This window comes from Callithrix jacchus, chromosome 2, assembly GCF_049354715.1.
Source record: "Callithrix jacchus isolate 240 chromosome 2, calJac240_pri, whole genome shotgun sequence".
Classification (NCBI taxonomy): Eukaryota; Metazoa; Chordata; class Mammalia; order Primates; family Cebidae; genus Callithrix; species Callithrix jacchus.
In genome coordinates, this window is record NC_133503.1 from 21,774,218 (window position 1) to 21,801,170 (window position 26,953).

General features: G+C 40.2%; 1 protein-coding gene across 11 annotated transcripts in view; it reads right to left on the bottom strand.

Annotated features, from left to right (window-relative positions):
• The window catches only part of EBF1 (EBF transcription factor 1), a 413,030-nt gene that overhangs the window by 259,749 nt on the left and 126,328 nt on the right, over positions 1-26,953 (bottom strand). The gene's annotated exons all lie outside the window — the stretch shown is intronic.

The window sequence follows — 26,953 nt, forward strand, 5'->3', positions numbered from 1 at the left end:
GTCTAACCAGTCCCAGTGAGATGAACCGGGTACCTCAGTTGGAACTGCAGAAATCACCCATCTTCTGCATTGGTCTTGCTGGGAACTGCAGACCGGAGCTGTTCCTATTTGGCCATCTTGCCTAGGAACTTCCTTAAGGTCCTTCCTAATTGATGCCATGACAATCTATAATTCTGATTCAGGAGGTACACAGAGGGATGGTGGCCAACAGAAATCGTAAAGAAGTAATCACTTCTGAGCAAAGCTAAATATGAAATTAAAGAGCTGGGATGAAAATCATTTCCCTCTTGTGTAGAAAGGGAGGTAGAGAGAGAACAGTAGAAATGTGAAACCCCTTTTAAGAGTTCCCTCTCCAAGAAATGTCAGATACAGGTGATGGGGTGGAAGGCAGCAAACCATGCTGCCATGTGTGTACCTATGCACCAATCTTACATGTTCTTCGCATGTACCCCAAAACCTAAAATGCAATTAAAAAAAAATTCTTTTTAATTAAAGAAAAAGAGTTCCCTCCCTAAATTGCTGAAGCATCCTTACTCCATTAACAACTAGCTTTTGCTTTTAAAGCACTAGCTCTCTTGGTATTTACCTCCAGCACTGCAACAGAAAAAAATTTAAGCATATTCTGAAGAACTTGTAATGATCTCTTAAGACATGAATCCCCCATTCCTAGAGGGTGAGTGTGCTTCCTAAAAACTATTCAGGAAGCAAAAGTGACAGACTGTCACAGGAACAGAGAGATTCCAGTTTTTCCTGCATCAGGGTAGCGGATAGGGGTGGGTGTGTCAAAACATCACTACATTCTCCCAGGCTGAAGCCTTCATTCCCTTCTTTGCTGGCGGAGATCTGGGTTCTTCTCACACACATGCTTTTCTCTTTGATGTATAGGGAGGCCCGAGAGCAGGCCAATGGCAGCTGCTGCCCAGCCAAAGGAGAGGAAGCTAGTTTACTACAGGATATAAATAGAGTGACAGAGCCCCTCACAGAGGATGTACACCGGAATGCTTTAAAAAAAAAAATTGTAGCATAGGCATTATACAAGTGTACTATGTACAAGCCAAAACTGCTTAAAATGGCTTTCAAAAACATAAGTCCGAGATTGCTTCTTGGGTGGGTTATTTTTATCTATTCCACTGGGATTAAGCATGGCCTAGAATCCCAGCTTGCCAGCGGGGAGCCAAATTCGCACTACCTGGTAACTCTCCGTATTAACAGGACTCATCATCAGAAATCTGGATGTGGACACCACTGACACAAAGGAAGCACAAATAAAGCCTGAGAGGAGACTAGTCTGCACTCTCCCAGAGCCAAATGGACCCTCCCTTGCTTCCTCCCATCTCCAGCTCGCTCAGCAGCTCTGCCTATGACTGACATGTGGCATTCTTGTCTTCATGGACAGGGAAATCAAGCTCTCGATGGTTATCGACATTAGAAAATGTCATGTCTGAATATGCTTCAGTGGGACCTCCCTCCCCTACTTCATTCCCTGCCTCCCGCCCCTCAGTTTATTTTAATTATCCAGTGAAAACTCTCAAGTACGGAATGGCTGCCTGCTGTATCACACAAGCCCTTAATTGTACTCTGGAGTTGGATCGTGGCATTTTATCACCCTGCAATGGTAAAAGGCACATTTGCAACAGGAGTAGGTCATGGAATATTTTCTGGAAATGCCAATGGATTTCAAGGCCCTTCCTTCTTTATACTGGACATTTTGATTTTTGTCTGTGTACATAGGAGAATAGTAATTTACATTCCCTCTCTTGTACTTTTTCCTGTTCTCCAACTTATTCTTTACATTGATGAATATTGGTGACCTGATCCATAATCACTTGTGTCTTTTCAATCCACAAAAGCATTTGAGCAGATTTAATTTTTGTGTTGCTATAATTCTTACACCTTGATGGCATACCCATTTTTCATTCTTCTAGTTATTTTAAAATGTTTTCATTATGAGTGAGGTGCAGTGGCTCACATCTGTAATCCCAAGCACTTTGGGAGGTAAAGATGGGAGGATTGCTTGAGGCCAGGAGTTTGAGACCAGCCTGAGCAACATAGTGAGACCCCATATCTACAAAAAAAAAAAAAATTTTTAAACTTTTTAAACTTAAAAACTAAAAATAAAATATTTTCATCAGGAAAAAGAACAGATCACAATAGACAAACTATGTTCAGGCTTTTTCCAAAAGGGGCCTCTTCAACAAGACAATTTCCTACGGAACAAAAAGGCAACCCCCACCCAGTATAGACATGGCTGGCCAAACTGGGACTTTGGTTCAGATGTCTATATCTGCCCCTTTCAACAAATACAGGTTTTCCCATTGTATGTATTCAATAAATGTTCACAAAGTAAACCTTCTCAGTCATGAACTTTGAATGTGCTCTAAGCCATTCACACCCTACCCATATTTAACCAAGAATCCCCTGCTCTAGTTGTCTAGAGTTGTCATTCCCTAATTCACACTAGAATAGATTCTCTCCTGGTAACCACCGTATCCTAATTCATTCCAAACTTCCAGAAAGAAGGGTTCATGTGTTCACACAGTGTCTAAGTCATGCTCCCACAGCAGTATTTGTCACTTGACAGATTCACGTTGTATTGGTTTTAAGCAATTGCCAGTGGTGTACAGTGGTGCCCGTTCACAGATGTTTCCCTAATATTGCTAAGTAACATGAAAAGTTTCAGGCTGGCTTCCACAGAGGCAGTGGGCTAAGGAGACATGGATTACCCGTGCTTTTCTATTCCCTGTCCCAAAGGTCTCTAATTAACACTGATGAAATTGGCTCCTCTTGGCACTCCTGGCTACTTCCCTTAGATGTTATTCACTCTGGGACTTGGGCAGAAACAAGTTTTATATAACAACATCATTCATTAATCCTAAGTGAATGTACCCAAGAAAAGGTACTCAGATAGGCTAAAGTCTATCTGAGTCAGTAGCCAATGAAGAATAGTAACGTGTTCTTCACACTGCCATTTACTTCCCAACAAAACTTCAGTCCAGGCAAAGTTTCCACTATAGCAGTCCAAAGCTTTCCATTGACTACTGCCGGAGTCCAGCCTTCACGGGACCAGAAAGAAGTGGATTTGTGTGAAAAGTGCCCTGCCCAGTGTCTTGCACAGAAGGGGGGCTTAATAAAAGTAATTCAGAGACCTAAACAAGAAATACAAAACATCTTATGGGTAAAATTGGCCCTGTTTTGAGGACCATGCAGAAAATCAAAGAAGTATTTCCTCAGTGGCCTGGGAGACAACCTTTATCTGTGACATTTTACTCTGAGAAAGGAAAAGGCTATAAATGAGTGACAGGAACCATCTGAAATCTAATCATGACTGAATACCACAGGCATGCGGAGAGTGTATTTGGTGGAGTTTATCCAAAAGTCAGCCTTCCCTGGTCACTCTAACCCACAGTCACTCCTACCTCAAATCTCTATTCCAAGGTAGAAAAGGTGAATGTCTATAGGAACCAGGCAGGTGAGGTATTCAAATGGAAAATGCAAGCTGGGGGTACCTAGCTCCGGCCAATTGTTGCCACGTGGGAATAGCTGGCAGCCCATGGTGGTAGACCCTCTGACTTTCCAAGAGAAGATGGAAAGTCAGATTTATATTTATATCTCCCAATTTTTAAATACTAACTCAAACTTAGAACAATAAAAGTTCAAGCCAAGTAACATGCATCTGACTCTGGGTTGGTCTGAACACACAGTTTACCACTTTGCAATCCCTGAACTCTCTAATTCCTGTGGCACTAAATCATACACTACTTGTGCAGTATTTCACTTTTCACTTTGCAAGCTGTGACTTCCAAATTGACTATAAATACTTTTGACCCTGACACACGTTTGGCTGGGTGGGCCTGTGATGCCATGCGTTTACTAAACAGTGGCTCTATTATAGATTGCCATGTTGAACAATGGCTACAGGCAGATGTAGCATTTCCCAAATGAGAGAACGCAATGTCAAAAGAGAGAACTTGGCGTCAACTTGAGTGAATGCCCCTCCTTCTCTACTCTATTCTTTTTTTCCTGGCAGGTGCACGTTCACAATGGTGATTTCTCATTTAATTGCTAAGTATTTCCATAGCACAGTAAAATCCATCATGAACCAGACACGGAGTATGCTAATTCCCCAATCTCTCTGATAATGCACAGATTCAATGGGGTCTTCTTCCCGCCAATGTGCATTCATAAATGCCATTAATAGTAATGGCAGTCAAATGCAAAATATGACTAAGTAGGCCTTAGTGCATGAAATATATTCTCAACCACAAGGACAAGCTGCCACACAGCTCACTGCCTTGTACTAAATGAGGGGCTGGTGATTCTCTGATTGGGACCAAGATGGTGATAATGACAAATAAAAAGAAAAAAAGCCAGTCCTCTTCTCTGCTTATCCACTACCAAGACTATCCCTGACTTACAGGTCAGAGACAATGAGGAGCTTTGAGGCTTGGAAACAGGGTGCAGAAAGATGCAAACTCCCCTGTCTTGCAGGGAATTAGTGAAACACAACTAAGCCAGTTCAACACCGTGCCCTTTAGTCATCCCACCCACTAAAAGACACAGTTAAAAACCCTCCAGCTTTTATTAGCAGAAACAAATGAAGTCGACTACCGAGCACTCAGGAGTTTTTCATCCTGAAAGTCCAGGATGGCTTTGGCATAATAAAGGTCATATCTCCTAACCACGGTAATGTTCACACAGCAACCTGAGCTCCAGGCAGGGCCAGGCCGGCTTCTCAGTATTCCCCCCGTAGAAGGTGTTGCCGATTAAACTATCACATTTCAAAGAGCTCCTTACAGTAAATAGGAAAGAAAGGAAAAAAGAGATCCAGGGCCTTTTGTTAGTCAAAAAGCTAGGGAAAGGCGATAATTAACCCATTTTTGTAGAGAAATCATTTGGACAAAAGTCAAGGGATTTACCACCCTGTCAATTGTTAAGTCTAGATAAGGACATTATATTTCACGGCACAAAGGGTGACTGAGACGGTGAATGGAAAGTAGGCCACTACTACCACTTTACCTCGCAACTGAAAAAGGACTTTTTTTTTTGTCCTCCTGGTACTGAGATGGACTAAAGAATCTCCCCCTTGCACTGAAAACATAACTTCAGAGCTTGCTTTTTGCGTTTTGTTAAATATTCAAAGGTACTGTGCAATTAGCATGTCATTAATGAATAATTAATTTCAGCTAAAGCAGCCTTCAGATTTTTGCAGCTAAATTATTTAAACAGCAAATATAACAATACAATGCAATGCTCTCATTTGGTGTTTTGTTATTGCATTATTTGAAGGGAACAGCAATATTACTTTTCATTAGTTGCAAGAATTATGTGCAACAAAAGCTGTTTTCATTTTTTCCTTACCTACAAGTTGTTTCGTGTGCCCTAAAAGGGAAAATTAATTCAATTCAGATTAGATTTCCTAAGAATTAATTAGCTGCAAATATCTGAAAACTATGGCTAGGGATATAAGGCTTAGATATCTGAACTTAAAAGAAAAAAGTAAGCCTATTTAAACCTGTCCTTTAAAAGAACTCCGGCACTAAAGTACCTTTTTTTAGATATTCGGTTACCACTTTTGAAAGAGGAAACTTGTTAAAAAATCCTTTTTCTTTTTTTTAAGAAAGTGAGTATTACAAAGCTCCCCCTAGCAAACAGTCAAGAGTTAAATAGAAAGTAATTTGTTGCTACTTGCAGACATATATCACTAGTAAGACATGAGTTTATATTTATAAGCTGCACATCTGGGATCAGTTGACTTATCCATCTGCTAACTATACCAGTAAACAGTATGTCTGGGACCGTCAAACCCTTGCATCCATCACAAATTCCTGCTTTAATTGTGTGTTTACGTGGCAAACCTCTGCTTAAGCATATTTGAAGACTGTTTTAAGCCGTTGTAATTGCTCCTTTCTTCTTCATATTAACTTTAACACGTTTTATTTACCATTATGACAGGCCTCATAGACAGATAAATGCCGTAGATCATCATGCTGCCCAGGAAAAGGCAGCGGAGGGACAGAAACCGGAGCTTTAACCTGTCCAGTCCAGAGAGTTTGGGCCTTTTTCACAAAATCCAATGGCTTGAGTTACAAGTTCAAATCTCAGTAAGGCCAGTTTAATCCTCCACCGTCTTGAACTCAGAAAAATGACAATCATACACTTTCTTTTTGAGAAAGGAGCAGAGGAGAGGGAAGGGAAGATTTGGGGGGAAGAGGCAAATCACAGTTTGCAAAGATAAGATGCTGCCACGAGTTTTCTATCTTTTTCCTTATTTAATCTGCTGTGTAGGAGAGCTGCATGAAAGCTTGAGAGATTTATAAGGGTAGAGATTTTTCAAGCCAGTGGCAGAGGGTTGAAAGTTTTCAGGAGCCCCAAAATCAAAGAGAAGTATAGCCTGTGACCTGACTTAATTTTACCCTTGGTTTCATCACTGAGTTTCATAAGCAAGCTGAAAACACAGGCTCAGAAGTAAATTAATTCATAGTAAATAAAAGGCTACCTTCCATAATCAGGGGAAAAATATGCACAGTTCTCCGCACAAAAGGGGGGATTTTATTACATTTTTCCCAATCTGCCTTTTACATTTATATGAATAGCAAGATGTCAGATTTCACACAATGGTTGTTAAACCTTTTCTCAGGTTTGGGGAACTGAAAGTCGTATGCGCCTGTGTAATAATGTGCTGATGCAAATATTTAAACTTTTCTACACGATTAATCATTATTTTCTCAGGGTATTCTTTTCACCGCTCTCTTCCAGTTTCCTGATACATGTTGAGACCCATGCCTGTGAAGCTGATAGGGGTGGCATGGAGGTTGCAAGCTGAAGACCCACCGCAAAGCTAAAAAGTCACTCTGACGCAATCTAATTAAATGACAGTATGGCAGTAGGCCGTTTACAGAGGCCAAGGAAGCTGTGGCTTGTCAAAGACATTAACATCCAAATGTGCCAGCAACGGTGCCAAATGTACTCTAGGCCTTGCAAACGCATAATCCAGACAAACTGAATTAAATAGCAACCAGTTTATCATTAATTTGCTTTTGAAAGTTGTGCCATGAGAATAAATGTGCCAACAGTTATTTGCAATGAATTGTTCTTAGAGGTGCCCCCAACTTAATAATGCCTCTGTAAGCAAGAGAGGGTTTGGTACTGGTTACTTGTATTGCCATTGGCTTCTAACCTAATGAGGGGTTAAGGAGAATTCAGAGAGAGATTCCAGGAACCTTAACCTTTCTGTCAACCTAATGGAGTCTCCTACCAATGCGGTCAGTGGTGTGGCCCTGTGGCCTCCCTGACCTCAGATGCCAGCCTCACTCTGCCCAAGATGCTAAAATTAGAACTATATTCCTCTTGCTGAGGCACTGCCTTTCTGGACACCATCTTGTAAGTACAAATATTTGTGAGAAAAGTAAAAACAGTAAGAGACTAAGGCACTAATGCTTCATGTGAATTCATTTCTCAAATCATTTTTCTCTTGGACTTATAAAGCCAAGCAAAATGTGAGCCCTGAGTACATACGAACAAAAAACTAAAATAATGTGAAAAGAAGAAATAATTCTGAAACTTAACATGAAGTGTTACATGCCAAGCATTTTTTTTTTCCAGCAATCCTCACCCGGAAAAAAATTACAGAGAAGTAATTGCAGAGTAGTTGTATATAAGAGGCCTCAGGACTTGGAGCTAATAATAAGCAGCAGAGGTATGATTCAAACTCAGGGCTAACTCAGCAGCCTGGGACTTCCACCCTCTGCTTTTCATATCAACAATGGCCATATCTCATTGCTCCTCGCTTTCCAGAGCACAGTGGCCAGAGTGAGACCTGACTTTTAAACTGGATCTGGACATCAAAATGAATTCCAGTCCATTCCTATCTGTCACTTTGGAAGACTCTGCTTGAGAGCATTTGCAACTCTTTAAAATCCAGGCAGAATGCTATGAGTTCATCTCAATATCGTAGTTTCTGATCCAAAATGATCCTTAATCGACTGATGTTTTACACCAGCCTAGGCACCAAATTACTGCTGGCTATTTCCGAAAGTCAGAGCAACCCTCAGAGAGTAGAAGTGTGCTACCATTGAGGGGAGTCACAAGAAGATGCTGCAGGAAAGGAGCAACTGAAAGGAAGAGGAGCAAAGAGATGCTTAGCAATGGCTTACCAAAGGAAGAATACCTGTAAGCCATTGCTTTGTTTATGCAACAAGGTATTAATTTCTTGCAGTTGTTCCTTATTTATTACAAGCTCCTGCTTGAATATGCTAAGTACTGCATTAATTAAATCAATATAAGTGTAAGAGTGTGTGTGTGTGTGTGTGTGTGTGTGTGTGTGTGTGTGTGTGTTTCAAATTTAGAAACATGCCAAAGGTCACAAAGCTAATAAATGGCCAAGGCAAGATTTGAACCCATGTCACACTCTAGTAACACACTCCAGTCCACAATCTTGTAGTACCAATGAGGCTTCTACTTTGGAGGGACGTAGCAGTTATGTGTCACAGGCTTTTTAGATCAAGTCCTATGCTGCATTTTCCTGTCACTGAGATGCAGCCTAATAGTCTCTGATTGTTTTTCATCATGAGGAGAATGAGAGCTGAGAGCACCTTTCCCCGAAAGGACATTTGTACCATTAAAAGAAAGAGAACTGAAAAAGAAGTTCAGGAGGCTTTGCAAAACTGGAATTTCTGGAAGCTTAATTGCAGGATATACCTTAAAATGCATGCACACATAGACACACACACACAGACACACACACACACACTTTCAGATATTCCTTCTAAAATAACTCTTGACAATTTGTTTCAAATCACAATCATGACCTAAGGTCTTTCAAGTTATCTTCAACCATCTAAATAATTCATTCTTTGAGAAGGACATACTTACTAAAAGAAAAAAGAAATGGAAAATACCATAGAAAGATTCCAATAGAATCAACCAGAACAGAAGGTTCTAGATGTTAAGCATGTACTACCACTACCACTACCTCTGCCACCAACACTTCTAATGGAAAACGCTAGCAGCTCCCAACACTACGTACCGTCTGCCGCGCTCTCTGCTGAATGCTTTATGTACGTTATATTATTCACTCCTCACAAGTGCCCTGTGAGATAGACATTATTATCCCCATTTTACAAATGAGAAAACTGAGGCTTCATACATTTCAACATTACTTGAACAGCCATTAGAATAATAGACATTTACCCAACTTTTTCATAAGGTATTATTAAAACAGTGCTAAGCCCTGTCACGAATGCAAGAAAATACTGAAATTTAAATGGCAAAGATCAAGTCACATAAGAAGTGAAAATTGATGAGGCACATTTAAGCAGGAAGTCCCAAGAGGGCAGGAACGAAATCTGTTTTGTTGCAAGTTGAGTCCCCAGGGCCTGGTACAATATCTGGCCTATAGGACATGCCGAATCAACAGCTGTAGATAAATGTAGAAAACAATACGTAGCAAGTGAGTATATTAGAACCTCTGAACATATTATCTCCAGAGCGTTTCGTTAATCACAGTTCAAGAAGAAAATGGTCCTGACTCGGCGAATACCATTTCAAAGCTCCTTGACACAGGGTATTTCAGGTAAGCCATAGTTTGATGGTATGTGCCTCTTCTTTTTATTGGGGTCTGGCACCAGAGGCTGAATTAGAAAATCTCCATCTCCCTTTGTCCATATTCTGCCATGGACGCTTCCTCTGCCAATCATTTCATAGTTCCTTTAAGGCCGTACGATATTTTTCAAGGGAATTGATTGGCAAACAGCCACTACCCCTAATGCAGGAAAAATGCCAACATCACTCCCAGGTTTAAATGCCTTCAAGGAGACCCTCAAATGAAGTAGTCCTTACAAGCAATCTGATTTTTTTCCACTCCCCTTTTGTGGGAATATCTTTTACACAAGGCTTAAAGGGAAAAAGGAAAACATAATAAGAAGAAAATGTAAAGAAAAAGAAAACCTGCCTGAAATGAAAAATTCCAATCTTGCCTTTGTAAAAATCCTTCAATCCCAGTCAGCTGCCCCTCCCCCTTGATCCAAGCCTCTGTGTTTCCCGGCAAAGAGGTTAGAAAGCTGTTGAAAAACATTCTCCCGCTGAATTGAGACTGACATCTGACAGAGCTCGGTGGTGTCCTAACTTGAGTGAATTTAAATGACAAGCTTGGCTTTATAAGTAAGGGATCCTCTTTTACAATAGAACAGCATGATTGCTTCATGGCAGAGGGGGAAAAGAGGGAGAATCAAAGTTTTCTTCAAATCCCCAGTTGTGCCATTGACCTGTCAGAAGGTTGTGACCCACTCCTGTTAATCCATGCAAATCAGATGCCTCCAATTTGTGGTGCTGATTGGAGTACCACACCTTTAAATTCAGGAAGCGGCCTTAGAGTGAGGTTCCGATCACAGAGTTCAGTTCACCTCTCATTTTTTTCTTCTTCAAAAACATGATGACAGCTGACTTCCTTCCCACCCTGCCCTTACGCAGTCAGGGAAGACTGTCTGATGGTTTCCTGATTAGCATCAAGGCAAAAGCAGCATGTTTTTCATAGGCTAACACTATTAACTAAATTATAGGCCTGTTGCTCTCAGCATTTTCCCCCCACAGACAGGTTAATATACACATCCCACTGGTATTATCGCTTTGCTAAGTCACCCATTCATTTTTATAACATAGAGGGGTGAAGGCCTGGAATTCCCTGGAAGAGGCTTCAGAGCCAGTTGAGAGACTTTTACACAACCAGAAACACCATTTTCTGACCATCCCATTCAAAACTTAACAACACTTCCCATGTTCAATGTCATGTGCCGTGCATATTTTAAACCATGGGTGATTTCAAGTAGAAACATTTAGAAAGAGAAAATGAAAAGGCTGATATTTTGGATATCAACAACATGTGATTGCCCACATGCGTACATTAGTCAAGCTGTCCCCAAAGTCATCTTGAACTGGCTACTTAAACAATGTAAGTGACCAGAATTTTTTTGCATCAAAATTCTAGTGAAAGGAGGGATTATTTAAAGGACTTTAGTAAATTTGCATTTTCCAAAACTTGGAAAATAACTATCTTAAAGAACCCCTGAACCATTAACATATCTGAGCAATAAATAATTGTAATAACGATTTGCCCATATTTTAGGAAAAATACTATTCCTAACATCCAAAAAAGACCAAAAAAAAAAAAAAAGAAAGAAAGAAACTTAAACAAAAATATAAAGTAAAACTCAAACTCTACCTAAGAATTTTGTGGTTGTTTTGTTAGTTTGTTTGTTTGTTTTTGAGACAGAGTTTTGCTCTGTCACTCTGGCTGGAGTGAAGTAGCTTGATCTCAGCTGACTGCAACCACTGTCTCCAGGGTTCAAATGATTCTCCTGCCTCAGCCTCCCGAGTAGCTGGGATTACAGGAGTGTGCCACCACAGCTGACAGATTTTTGTAGTTTTAGTAGAGATAGGGTTTTGCCATGTGGGCCAGGCTGGTCTGGAACTCCTGATCTCAGGTGATCCGCTTGCCTTGGCCTTCCAAAGTGCTGGGACTACATACAGGAGCCACAACACCTGGCCAACAATTTTAAAGACATAAATAATACATAATTCTTTCAACATAGGAAGACTTTCAAGACATAAGAATATATATATATATATATATATATATATATATATATATTCATTCTTTCAATGTAGAAAGACTCAATATAGTATAGATGTCAACTTCCCCAGACTTTAACATATTACTCAACATACTAAAGACATTATTTTAATCAAAAATCTGATTTATTCATTCATTCATATACAAGAACAAATAAGCAATAATAGTCATGAAAATGGAGGGTGATTATAACATTAAAACACATTATACAGCCATAGCAATTAAAATCATGCAGTAAGAGAATCAAACTAGATTGACCAATCAATGGAACAGAACAGAAAGCCATGTGCCTATATAACCTTAGGTAGGTTGATATTCAAAATAGCAGAACTGACACCTACATTGTCCCTGGCACTCCAGTCTGGAAGACTCAACACCACACTCATTCTTTTACATGCACCAGGGAAGACCATTTAAATTGATAAAGAAGGGTCTGAACTGAGGGGGAAGGAAAGGATGAGACACTTAGGCAGCAGCTATTTGCCAATCAGCATGGAAGCATTTTAAGGTTTACGGCCAGGTGTGGTGGCTCATGCTTGTAATCCCAGCACTTTAGGAGGCTAAGGCAGATCATGAGATGAAGGCCATCCTGGCCATGGTGAAACCCCGTCTCTACTAAACTACAAAAAGTTAGCCAGGCATGGTGGCATGCTCCTGTAGTTGTCCCAGCTACTCAGGAGACTGAGGCAGAGGAATCGCTTGAATCCAGGAGACGGAGGTTGCAGTGAGTCAAGATCATGCCACTGTACTCCAGCCTGGTGACAGAGCAAGACTCTATCTCAAAAAAAATTTTTTTTTTTTTTAATAGGGGATGGCTTGGTGCAGCAGCTGATGCCTGTAATCTCAGAACTTTGGGAGGCCAAGGTGGGCAGATCACCTGAGGTCAGGAGTTTGAGACCAGCCTTGCCAATACGGTGAAACCCCATCTCTAATAAAAACATAAAAATTAGCCTGGCCATGGTGGTGGGTGCCTGTAATCTCAGCTACTCAGGAGGCTGAGGAAGGAGAATCATTTGAACCTGAGAGGCAGAGGCTGCAGTGAGCCGAGATCACGCTGCTGCACTGCAGCCTGAGTGACAGAGTGAGACCTCCATCTCAAAGAAAAAAAAAGGTTTTAATAAGGGCTATAGCTGTATCGTGAGTATCAGGGATATCTCCCCTATATTTATTGATAATAAACGAGGCATTCTAAATCATTAGGAGAAAGTGAGCTTATTCGAAAAATGCCAGTAAAATAAATGCTATTTAGAAAAAAATAATTGCTGTATCTAATTTATTTCTAAAAATAAATTCTAGAAACATTAAAAATGTTACATGTAAAAAGTGAAATCAACAAAAAAACTAAAAGAAAATACAGGTGAAGATTTATCTGACCCTAGAGTAGAGAAGACATTGTTAAGCATGAAGCAAAAGAAAGACTCTAAAAAAGGAAATGATTAACAGACTTAAGTACGATAAAACCGTGTATCTCTATAAAAGAAAAAAATTTAAACTGGAGGAAAATGTTTGAAAAATGTTTTTTAAAAATGGGCTCTCTAATGGTTTTTAAATATATCCACAAATTATTCAAGAGACGGAACTTAGTTTCCCTCTCCTGAAAGTGGACTAAACTTAATGACTTGCTCTTAACAAATAAAAGACAACAAAAGCGCCATGTGTGACTTCCAAGACTAGGTCAAAAAGGCCTATCAGTTTCCTGTTTGCCCTCTGTAGGCTCACTCAGTGTGGGAGAACTGGCTGCCATGTCATCGGGACACCCAGGCAGCACTGGAAAGACCATGTATCAAAAAACTGAGGCCTCAGGCCAATAGTCTTGTCAACGAGCTACCTTGGAAACAGATCTCATCTCCCAGCCCCAGTTGAGCCTTCAGATTGCTACATCTGACCCGAAATTCTTGTGAGACAATAAATGTTTATTGTTTTAAACCTAAATAGAAGCCCATAAGGGGAAAAAAATAAGGGAAAAAAGGAATAGGCACTTCACCAAAATATACATATAAATGGCTAAAAACATAAATATTCAACCTCAGCAATAATCACAAAATATAAATTTTAAGAGCAAGTATAGACTATATTTCAGTTTATCAAGTTGGTACAAGTTTTTAAATGAGGTCCTTTGAGGACACCAGTGAACTGCACTGTCTTAATACATAGTGAAAGTGGAACTAGTATAACCTTTTTGGAGGACAATTTAGTCATGCATACCAGAAGGCTTAAAGTAGTCATCTCCTTCAATTCAAATATTACACTTTGAGGAATTAAGCCTAAAAGAAAAAAAATATATTCAACCCAAAGACACACAAGGTGGCTCATTGCTGATTTTAACAATTGCAAAAAATTGAAAACTGACCACAGACTCTACAACAGAGGAGTTAAATAACTTATAGCCATAGGATATAATGCTGTGCAATTATGTGTTTAAAAAAATGAGGAGATATACTAAAATATTCACAGTAAATTAAAAGAAAAAGGCAAGTCAGAAAACAGTAGAATCCAATTTTGTAAATACACAGTTCTTATATATACAGAGAAAATATTCTGAAAAAAACTACACAAGATGTTAAAAATATGATTTCTCCAAGTTTTTGGATAAAAGGAAATTTTTGCTTTCCTGTCCGTATTCTCTTAAATTCTCTACAGAGAACATAAGTTACTATTAATTTATTCCCTAAAAAATAAAAATCATTTTAGTAACAAGAGATAAAATGATATGCTCACCATCTACCACTCAGTAAAACTCCTACCAGTGAAGGTCATTTCTATTTTCTCAGTAATTATTTCTTTATCTAAGCTTCTGAGAGAGAGAGAGAACATTTTTTTAGGAAGAGAGAAAAATGACAGTTTGAAATCCTAGAAAGTCTTACTCCAGATACAACAGGAAAACTCTGACACTTTTTGTATAAACCTGAGCGGTTAGTGGCACAAATGCAACAATCTCGTTTGCTTACACCTTGCATCTGTGCCATTGCACCGGCTGATTAACCATCTTTCCATACAAATGCTGAAGGTTACCAGTTGTCACAGATTTGGACTGCTGTCGATGGTAGCACGGGACTGTGTTTAAGAGATCTTATAAAGCTAGTGGCAGCTTGAGGGGCGGTATGCTTCCAAAATATGTAAACAACATTGTCAACAACCAGCCCAGCCCATAACTGTAGCCCCCTTCTCAGATGTTTTGAAAATAACATTGAAATACGCATCTCTTGCTTACCTTCCTATAAGCCACAAACAAAACAAATGATCATATTAAACTCAGAGCTTCCAATTCGAAAGACTTGGAAACCAAGCCAATAACATAATGAAGTGAAGCTGCCAAGAGGCTGGGGACCGAGGCAAGCAGAGGACCATATACCCCATCTACTAGGCAACACCACCACACTGGCCAAACAAAATGCTTTCCCAAGCTCAACAGGACCACAGCTGCCAGTCTGCAACCTTTGACTCTGCACCCTCCCTAGGAAGAGTTTCCAGAATCATGAAGTTTCTCCGTGCTATAAACCAGAGTGTCATTATAGAAAGCTTTGTTTTATCAGAGGACAATGTCTTACATTCTGTTCACTTTCCTCAGTTAACTAGCATTGCTTTCTGTACTGAGCTTACAATAGAAAGAAAGTCAACACTTTTTAAAGCCCATATAGGGACTTACAGTTTAGGGTGAAGAACACCGAATTAGAAGTCTGAGAGCCAGGTATAAATCTCGCCTGTGGGACTAACAAGCTATAGAGCTTTGAACCATCTCTGCAGCCTCTATTTCCACCTCTTTAAGGATGGGGTTTTATCAGATTATGGGTCAATTTCATACTGACTCAAAAAGCCCGCAATTCTATAATTTAGGAAAACAACACAGCGACACTCCAGAGTGAGTTCACATCTAGCGTAGCCTCCTGTGCCTCCTATAATATTGCTCTATAGCCAGACCACTATTTACCAAAAAAAAAAAGAAATCCTTTTCTACCAGCAAAGCTACAAACTCACAAATCGCTCCATTTCCCTGACATTCTGGCCAAAGTTTTATTATAATCATGTATCGCCTTAACTTCTTCGGTGGCTTGTAGCTTCTGTTTTTGCTTACAGACTATGGAGGTCCAGGAATGAATGATATTCACTAAAGAATACTATCCTCAAATGTCTGTTCCACCACTAGACAATTATGGTATCCCACAGATCTGGATTTCTAAAGAAAGGTTCTCTCCACACTACTCTTGAGTCTTAAAAATGTTCAGAGGTTTCCCACAGAAAACAAACATTTTCCAACAGATTCGCAATGATACTTTGCTATTAACTCTCATGGAATGGCAGTATAGGCTTCTTTGAAGGTTTCATCTCCTACATCAGATGACAGTAAGAACATCTTCAGAAATGACCTCTACAACATGCCACAACTCAAGCTTAGGGAATACTCCAAAACCCATGACAAAGCCTCCTCCCTCCAACTGAAAAACAACTTTCCTACCTCTTCTACAAATTATACGCCTCTGCCTACATGCAAAACATATTACAAAGCATGCAATGTAGAATCACAAATAGAACCCCAGGAAGCCTGTGTTTTTAAAGGTGCTACTAGGGAAAGTAGTGGTCACCTGATCCCTGCTGTTACTATGGGAGGAAAATAACAAAGATATTAAACTGATACATTAAAACTTGGCATAAAAAGGCATCCACTCAGCTCTTAATGAAAGACAGTATATGATAGATTATCTAACCAAAGAATGTTGGAACATTTTCTCTGCACGACTTCTAGTGTAAATTCTTGTTGGGGTTTATTGCTTTCTTTCCCTCCTCCACATTTACTGATTTCCTCTTTTGAATCAGACATAGTACTAGGAAACAAAAAGTAGGAAAACAATAATATCCTGCACCCTGCCCTCAAGAAGCTCACTGCTGGGGGTGGGAGCGACATGGCAAATTGTTACCAGGCCGTGTGAAAAGTGCTATGATGGAGAGAGAGAGTTCACACTTGTACCCTGAGTTGGTGGGTCCAAGAAGGCCCCTTTGAGGAGCTAATGCTGAATTTAATCCTAAGGATAAGTCAGACACAGCCAGATGAAAGCTGAGGCAAGGAGAAAGCTAAGAAGGGTATACCAGTTATAGAAGAAAACAGCTGCAAAGACAAAAGCAGGTTCAGAGTTGATGGTGTGTTTGCATCAGTGCAAAGTGGTCCAATGTACAGAGGAGAGTAGTGAGAAATGAACCAGGAAGGACACTGTATGCAACTCTGAAAAGCTTGGACTTTCATCTGTGGGGCAATGAGGAGCCAGGCTGTCCAGGTGGGAGCCCCTTTTAAGCAGAAGAGTGAAGTCAGAAGCATCAGAAAGATCATTCTAGCTGCTGTATAGACAACAGACCGAGTAGGGCTAAGACTGGAGGCCAGGAGACAGCTAGGAAGTTACTCTAGTAATCTGGGTGAGAGCTAATGGTGAATTCAATTCAGTCAGACAAGCAGAATGAAATGGAGAGGAGACAACAAACATGGGAGCTGTATAGAAGGACCCAAAGATATGCAGGAGCTTGAATGGATAACGATAGCCTGTTACGGTCTCTTTAAGCACAGCATTGTCTGCCTAAAGCTTCCCCAATCCCAGAAATATTACTTGGTCACCAAAGCCTAAGGAAACTCTCTGAGCTTGGAAGCACTCAAAACACCAACATGTAATCCTCTGAGTTCCTTAAACAGGTAGAGGTCCACCTATAATCAAGTGCTCTAATTTTCATTTCTCTTGGTAGAGTGTTTACTTTCCATTTTTTACCTGACACATGACATCTGCCTACAAGTAAAAAAAAAAAAGAATATGAATTTTCAAGTAGGAAAATGCAACAAATCCTCAAGATGTGTAAGAATATATTTCACATTTGTTAAACGGATATGACTTTAGTAAACAGAGATACCTTAAGACGTGATGCGTCAAATGAATAATCCAACATGTCAAGATATTTGGTAACCAGACTAGAGAGAGCATGTTGTTCATTGAAAACAGTCCTGAAATATGAGTCAGAAACTTTACTTTTCAGTTCTGCCTTGTCACTAACTCATTTTGTACGTTTTTGTGCTCCCTTGCCTGAGCATGAAGGAGATGGAATAAAAGATCTTCAAGGTTCTTTTCAATCCACATTCTAGGATCCACCTCTATGTCATACGGTGGTTTTCTGTGTGGCCATGGAATCCCTGTGGAATAAAGGTCCTTAAGTGGAGATTCAAATCTCCCATCCCGTTTGCTCCAAGCAATCCCCTTACATTTTTTATACATAGTTTGTTTAAGGAAAGGTTATTTGGGGGGGGGGGAAAGCTTGTAAACTTGTGCTCAGTGGATTTGCCTATTTTCTTAAAGATTCCAATTGTACTTTCATTCCTACGAAGATGAATATCATGCAGAAGTTTACGGTTTAACGTAGAGTAGAGACTGCTCTGCAGCTTTGGATCTTTGCAATTGCTTTTTCAAAATCCACAGAGTTAAATCATGGTGATTCACTGATGCAAATTCTGCATTTATCACAACCTCTAAGCCTTCTGTGGCATTTGAGTTTATAACAGCTTTTGTAAATGTTGATTTAAGATTTGGGATCAAAGAATGAACACACCACCTGTCTTAAAGTTGACATAAATGTTACAAAATGGGATGCTACACTTTTTCTAATCCTTGTCTCTAACCAGACCCATATGTAAATTTCACACAGTAGTATTTAGTAGCATAATTAATCCCTACTTTATGTTATGAGTAATATTTCCTATTCCCGACCCTGTAACGCCCTTTAAGAAGATCCATGTTCCAATTAGACTAGCCCATCGGCACTCTTTTAATGAGCAGATTAATCATTCAGATGGGTACAACGGTGTCATCACAGGTTTTAAATATGATAATCTACATCCTAATGGTGCTGCAAAACCTTGGCTTAGAGCAAAAAAGGTAGACAAAATTGGTGAGGGTTTCATTTTGTTCTCTATCTGGGGCAAGGCAGGACACAGGAAGCCTTGAGTAAGGCAGAGAGTTTGATTTGGGAAAGTAATCTTAATTCAGTTACAACAATCATTTCTAGAAGTAACATTGGTTGCTTCCCTAAAACACATACTGGTATCTGTGACTCTTTGGAAAATTATTTATATTTTCTTGGCCAAAGGGCTTTTCTTTTAGAACTTCATACCCAACCTTCTTTTCTAAGAAACAGTATAGAAAGGGAACTTCCAAATAACAGCAGATTTAAAATAAAGTTAATTTTGATTAAGCCTGACCCATATTGACACAAGTAGGGAAGGAAAAAACAAAAAGTCCTTCCTATCTGATGACCACCTTTTCAGTAGGGTTATATAAAAAACTATTTTTCTATGACTTCTTTTCCCCTCTCTACGAACGCAGCATTACAGTCAAATCTCAGAAAGCATCAATTCTCTGGGCAATAGATGGCAAAACCACTGAAAAATAGGCTCACAGAGAGAAATATCAATAAACTAGAATTGGCAATAAATGATTCACCCTGACAAAAAGTACACTCTTAGAAGGCAATTAATAGACCCAAGAAACTCAAACCAAACACATACTCTCTTTCCTGTACCTTTTAGGGTTTTATTGTAACTATCCCAAAACCAAGTTCCTTTTGGAATTCTTACACTGCTATGCAGCTCCCCCCATCTCAGTTAAACTTGTTTCCCCCTCCCCCCGCCACAAAGACAGCCACCTGGCTTGGTTTTGAAAATCAGGTCCAAATCACCTTCTTAGAAAAGTGAGTCCTGATTATATTTTTAATACAAATAGCTGAAGGCCAATTCATCTGTATCTATAGCCAAGGGTTAGCTGCCAAGAAATCTCCAAAGAGAACATAGGCTGACTTAAGCAGATAGTGAAGGATAGTAACTTAGGGCAGATGTCAAGTATATGATAAAGGAACATAACGGGATGGTGCTGTTAATATGCTCAGGGTAACCCCAGGTTCATCAGAGGCATCTGTAATAACAACCGAAGTTTCTGGATCTGCACAGATTTAAAAAAAAAAAAAAAAAGCCCTTTCAGGAAATGAGAGATTTGGAGGAAAGTATTTAAAAGGGGGATGGGGAAGGCTGCTCCATAGTGATAACTTTATCCCTTCCATTTAACAAATGCACAGGGACCCCCCCAAGAGTGCTGGGCACCATACATGCAGTGGTGCAGGAGAGACAGAAATCCCTCTCAGATTATTTCAGCCAGCTCTGTTTCTGTTTCAAATTTTAAGATGAAAAATATTCTTATTTTGTAAAGGCTAAACTAAAATACAAGTTTCATTATATATTTACTGTAAAATGGAGTCCTTTTCAACAGAACACAAAAGAAGTCTTTATTACCATCAAGATGCTTATTGTAGGATAAATTTCCTCTTCAGTGCTACCCCCATATCCACCTTCTAGCTTTTCAATGCTTCCCCTAGCAAAATTGGCTTTCAAGATAATCTAAAACTCATCCATATACGTATTGAGTATACATTCGGAAGAGGGCAGAGAGTTATGTAGTTACTCAGAAGCCAAGGAATCAATATGCTAGGATTTCAGACAGGAAGAAAATTTTAGATAGGGAAAAAACTGTGTGAGGTGGTTTTGGGGAAGTGGGGAGGGATTTCCTGTTTCAATAGCCTAGATTTATCATTTTGGAAGTTTCTTTAAGACACATATTAGCTCTGCTTCTCGCCCATGAAGTCACCACTGTGAACAAACATGAATTCAACCAGTTTGCTCCTAGGGCGATGATTCAGCCAAAACTACAAAAGGGATGAAATTTACCAAACCCAGAAATTTCAAAAAGTTGTGAATGAATGAGACATAGATGCTATTGAGAATAATGGCTTAGTATCTGTCTACAGGAAACATTTTTTAAATCTAGAACACCCGTCTTGAAATATGGATTAAAACGCAACTCAAACATGCTTGTCTCCAGTAGGCTTAACTCCTTCCTGTTAAGTACCACATCATGGAAAAACACATGTCAACAACGAGAAATAACTGCAAAAAAATAATTATAAATTAGTTCTAGACGTCTAAGTCAGCGCGATTCATTTAATGCTTCCACTGAGATCTCAGTCCAAGAAGAGTTAATCAAGCATAACGGCTTCCTAATCAGAACAGTGAACTAATGATCCTATTTCTGAGTAATACCAGTCAGATAAAGCTCTCAAAAGGTAGTTAACATCACTTTGGTGGAAAGGAATGACAAGTGCAAGTCCTGGTAGGGGTAATGCATCATTCATGCCCCCTCTCATTCTGACATTTTAACGTTATCTTGTTTTACTGTGTCGGCCTAACACTGCCACTACTGGCAAATTAAACTGTGAACTTACAAAGTGGGTGGCAATAAATACAAATTATGAGAGTTCAAAAGATGTCCCTGGAGGTGCACTGCTAGACACAGGATGTCTCTGGTTTCTCTGTCACATAGCAATAGATGAGAGACAAAGTGGAAGAGGCATTTTTGGAGGCTGGAAAAAAAAGAGAAATTAACTTGCTGCTGATGGAAAATCAGATAAAAACGAAGAGAAAACACACACTTTAGAAATTGATTCAGGAAGGAGAACACACCACTGAAAAAGAGAAGGGGCCTCAAAACACTGTGTAAACATCAAAGGGCTTATGATCAACTGGGCTTTTATGAAAACAGATTTAAAAATCAGTTTTGAAATTGAACAAGGTATTTGTAAATTATCAACACTAATAGCTATGTATTCCGAGTAAAATTTACCATGATAAAATATTCATTGATGCTACAAAAATCTTATTCACTGTATAAAGTTGTTGTGAAATGATATCTGAACCTGTGTCCCCACCACCCCTTCCAGCCCAGAAAAAGTAAGAAAAAAAGAAAGAGGAAATGTGCTTGTTGTAAAGCAATTCTGGATGCACCAGACTAGCCGGGACACCACTGAAAATACAAATATTAAGAGTTTCTAAGGATTGGCCGGGTGCAGTGGCTCATGCCTGTAACCCCAGCACTTTGGGAGGTCAAGGCAGGTGTATCACTTGAGGTGGAGAGTTCGAGACCAGCCTGGATAACATGGTGAAATCCTGTCTCTACTAAAAATATAAAAATTAGGCACAGTGGCATGCACCTGTAATCCCAGCTTCTCAGGAGGCTGAGGCACAAAGACTCCCTTGAACCTGGGGAGCAGAGGTTGCAGTGAGCCAAAATTATGCCACTGCACTCCAGCCTTGGACAACAGTGAGACTATATTCCCCAACCCAAAAAAATAGCCCCCCAGGAAGCATTTGTAGGCCAAGAAAGGAGGCTTTCGGCTGTCTTAATTTCTGCAGCAATCCCATGTGCTTTCCTGGTCAGAGCATCCTCAAGAGTCAATGGGCAAATTCAAGAAGAAGAAAATGAAAATTAAAATGTCCCTGGAAAGACTGTTGGGGGCCAGGTGCAGTGCTCACACCTATAATCCCAGCATTCTGAAAGCCTGGCGCAGGAAAATCAATTGAGTGCAGGAGTTTGAGATCAGCCTAGGCAACATGGTGAAACTCCATCTGTACAAAAAAACATGCATAATTAGTTGAACATGGTGGCATGCTCCTGTAGTCTCAGCTACTCCAGCAGCTGAGGTGGGAGGACTACTTGAGCCCTGGAGGTTGAGCCTGCAGTAAGCCATAATCTTGCCACTGTACGCCTGGGTGATAGAGTAAGACTATATCTCAAAAAAAAAAAAAAAAGAAAAAGAAAAAGAAGAAAAGGCTGCTAGAAGCTTTGCAAACTTCAGATGCCTATAATGAGAATCGGAAACACATCCCAAACAAAAGAAATCTGCCCCTTTTTAGGCACATGAAAAATGACAAACCTAACCAGTACTACAGCCAAGGATCAGATTGTTTAATATCGCCTAACACTGAGACTTTCTCTTTTTTTTGCTCTCAATTTGGTCAAGTTCCACTAATGAATCTTATAAAATATTTTATCTGCCTATTCCATGCCCACAAACCACTCACAGGAGACTTGGAAATCATCATTTCTTCCACAGTGCAGATATCAGTTGGGCCATATGCAACAACGGTCTGTTTATTTTTCCCATAAACCACCGGTTTCATAGAAACTCATTAGCATCACCTGTGTTAATTACACCAGCAAACCAATCAACAGCTCCTTCTTAATTAGGTTTTCTTTATTAAAGCCGGAAATTGCCAAGGAGACAAAAGTCACCTGGGGAAATTATGTGAAAAGGAGTGTTTATGCCAAATTACACACTAAAATAATAATAAAATAACCCAGTTTGTTTACAGGAAAAGGAAACAATATTAATATTCAAGGTCATTGGCACACTCCTTATTAATTATTCTCGTTATATTAAATTGTGATCATTTCAGCTTCAAGAGAGTTGGCTTATAGAAAGTCTTTGTACTCAAAGTTGACTCACATCAGATTTTAATGACTGCGGTCAGCGATTATGACTTTCTTGTTCCATAAACACGAGCACCTACGGGTTAAAGCAGTTAAGACTAATTTCATGAGCTCATGTCCCAACTGTAACTCAAAATCCTGTATGTCTGTTAGTAAACCTAGAAAGCCATATAAAAATCTATAAAAAGAAAAGATACACATGTGACTCTTGGAATTTATAATTCTTCTTAAAAAGAAAGGAAAAAAGACTTCCAACCATATTCCTCTCACTTCCAAGTGCCTTTGAGCTGTGGGGAGGAGGAGTCGTAGCACTGAGACCACAAAAGTAGCTTTTAGAAGGAGATTCTTTCTCCAAGGTTAGCCTTACAGGGACGTTCCCCTGGGACATTTAAACCAAGACTGATCAAAGCACTAGAAAGTAGATTGCAGAAGCTTCCTGTTCTGGTAGCATGGAGGTGAAGAGGGAGGGGCAATACCGGGTAACCTATTAGGTCTTTTCATCTTCAATTTACTATAATGCTAAGTACATTTATCATGGACTCAAAATCTATCTTCAGAATAATGAAATCTGGGCACGCCCATTTGTAAAGTGGAGATAACAATGCTTAACCTGATTCTTGCAAGACGAATGAGTTCATATTTAGAAAGCACATGGATGATGAAAGTCACAGAGTTAGTGAGCATTCATCTGATTTCCAGGGGTCTCGGAAAATACTCTGTCCAGGAAGGCCCATGAATTCTGGCTCTGTGGCCAGCCCAGTGAGTGATGGTAAAAAAAAATCAACTCAATTTGGGAGCTGGACCTTGAAGAAAAGCAAATGAGGACTTTAAACACGCAAATATAAACAAAATAACTTCCCAACATCAAGGCCCCTGGACCCAGCAGTACTGGCTCTCAAGGGACTGACTCCCTTCTTGGAGTCATGGTTGCTTTTCCTTGAGTTGCCAGACACCTCCCACCCAGGTCAAGGCTGAAGAGGTTCTATGACTTTTCACTAAAAGTCAAAGAGTGTTTGCCCTAAGACACTAAGAACCTCTGTTTTCTAGAACAAATGCCATAGGAGGAAATTGTCAAGTAGGTGACCAAAAGACCACAGGAAAAATATCACAAGCAGTCCCAAAGTGTGAAGCGGTCTAAATATAAGATTTTTGCTGTTATCTCTAAAAAGCCCACAGAACCAACATGCCCATCCAGCACTATCTTCAAGAGCTAAGCCTAGGGGGTGCTCTCCCTCACCTCTGCCCTGGAAAAGTGCCAAGGATCTGAAGTCCATAATATTGAAATTGCTTCCTAGTGTTGAGATTAATATTAAACATTCATACCAAAGACTATAGCCCTAATGCTAAAAAGGGAACCAGAGTAAGGGTATGGGTAACAAAGCATTTGAATGTGAATAATAAAGTATTTCCTCCTCTTGATCATTTTGCAAATTGCCACAATGAATTTTAACCTTACTTTCGGAGAACACACTAGCTTCTCTAGAGAATGAACTTCAGCTTATACAAAAGCCAACGTGTCCATGCTGAGTGTCCATGAAGGGCTGATGGCCTTTGTGGGAAGATGCTCGTCCTCACAGGCCATTGCCTTGCTTGCCCACCTCAATCTGTGTTCCCAGCTGCTCTTTCTCCCTCCCTGCTCCTTCATCTACCCAGTGGGATACCCTGTCATTCAGCCCTCAGCTGACTTTATTTCAGTCACCTGTCCATATTACTCATGTACTGTCTCGCATATTTAGGTACAAAGTTGTCACATAAACATAGATGGTTTTATGCAAACTGAATTTTGCAATAGGGTTCTCAAAACAGACAGATGTTTAATGAAGTACAATGGATCTGTTCCCAAAATGCATCTTTATGAATCAAGATCAGCTTAGCCATCCTGTTAGTGGACCTGATCCAGAAGCCATTCTACAAACACCAAATCTCAAGTTATATTGGTCTTAAGGTTTCACTCAGGAAATGTCAGATGACCTGGAATACCCAAAGCCTATTGTTGGAAACACTTCCGTTTAGTTTAAGACTTCTCAGCTTACTGCTAATGACTAGGTGGACATCTTCATTGCCTGGAAACCTTCTTCTAATCTATTTGTCCTCACTTTTGATAGCTTCCGATCTCACTCAGAGTAAAAGTCCAGGATGTCCATAGGGCCCTTGAGGCACAAGAAATGGACCCAGGATGCCTTGGGAAGCACCACCTGATACTTGCTTGCATGCTCATTTTGCTCCTTTCCACTGGCCTCCATAGCCTTCCTCAAACGTGTCAGGCACACGACCTGAAGGGCCTGGCCTCCAGCTGCCTTTTCTGCACTGTGTTTGCTTCCCCTAGCTATCTGCAAGCCTCTCTCCCTCTGCTCCTTCAGGTGTTGGCTCAAAGGCCAACCCATCAGTGAGACTTTTTCTGGTCACTGTATTTAAAATAACAACTTCATCCCCTCCCCAAATATTTCCTCACTCTATTTCCTAAACTATTTTCCTTGCAGAATGCATCATCATTTGATGTACTGTATATTTCACTGGTTTGTTGAGTGTCTTTCTCCCTGCCCTAGAATGTAAACTCCATGAGGGCAGGAATTTTTTCACTCCTTTATTAGTGCTAAGCCCCATTGCTAAGATTGGTGCCTGGATCTTGAAAGGTACTCAGTAAATATTTGTTAAAAGAAGGAGGCCAGGTGCAGTGGCTCATGCCTATAATCCCAGCACTTTGGGAGGCCGAGATGGGTGGATCAACTGAGGTCAGGAATTGGAGACCAGCCTGGCCAATAGGGTGACACCCCATCTCTATTTAAAAAGAAAGAAAGAAGGGAGGGAGGGAGGGAGGAAGGAAGGAAGGAAGGAAGAGAAGCGGAGGAGAGGGAAGAAGGATGTTTCCACCCTCTTGCTGCACCTTTTTATTTCTCTTCTTTCTAGTCTTTTCTCTCTCTATCCCCTATTTTCCTCTTTAGAACATTCTTCCATACTTTTCCACCCCAATCCCACCCCTTCACCTACATGACTTCCATTCTTCTTTCACCACTTTCTCAGGTTTCCCTTACCTCCCTAACCAGCTCGAACCAACACACACACACACACACACACACTCTCTCTCTCTCTCTCTCTCTCTCTCTCTCTCTCTCACCCACCTGCTGCCTTCATTAGATAGGACCAGCAAATTAGCCAGATATTTGACGTCCTCCCTTTTGTAAACTTACTACATTACAGATTTCACATTTAGGTGTGTGAATTTTACATTTAATGTCTGAGCTCCAGAACCCCCAACCTCAGTAACCATAAGTTCCATGGGAGCAGGACCTTATTATCATTATACCCCCAAGTAACTAGCACACAGAAGGTATGCAATAAATATTTCTTGGTTGAATGAGGCAAACATTTATCTTCTGAGGTAAAAATTAATTCATATTCTATTCTTAGCTAAATGTCCCATAAAATCCTCAATAATCCTAGTAACAGTAACGGTAGTAGCAACTGTGGTCATTGCCATTTTTGTCATCACCTGAATGCCAACTTTTGGTTCTCACCATCTCTCCCCACCTGGCCCAGCACCCTCAGTCTTTTGCCACCACCTTGTACCCTGAGGAAATCCACAGACACGCAGATCTTATGAACAGCAGCCGTGTTCTTATTCCTAAATCATTTTGCTGGGGTTTCAACTCATTTGTGCCTCCATTGTAGAAGTGCCACTGTGGACATGTTTGTAGGCCTGCGCCCTCCCCAAGGGCGTAGATGCAGCTTATCCTTAATATCCCTAATTCCTAGCACAATGATACAGTCAATACGTTTGAATAAACCAACAAGTAGTTGCCCTATTCTGACTGATTTCTAGCCCTCTGTGATTGGATGGCAACCTGTGGTTCAGAGAGCCCAATAAAATCAAAGCCTTCTCTTTTTCAAAAATGCAGGCTTGAGGCAGAAAGTCAGATAAACTACCCAAACCTTTGGTAACCTATGTTCACAGCCGCAAGGAAGGTAGCCAGCATTTCTGATCTTTCAG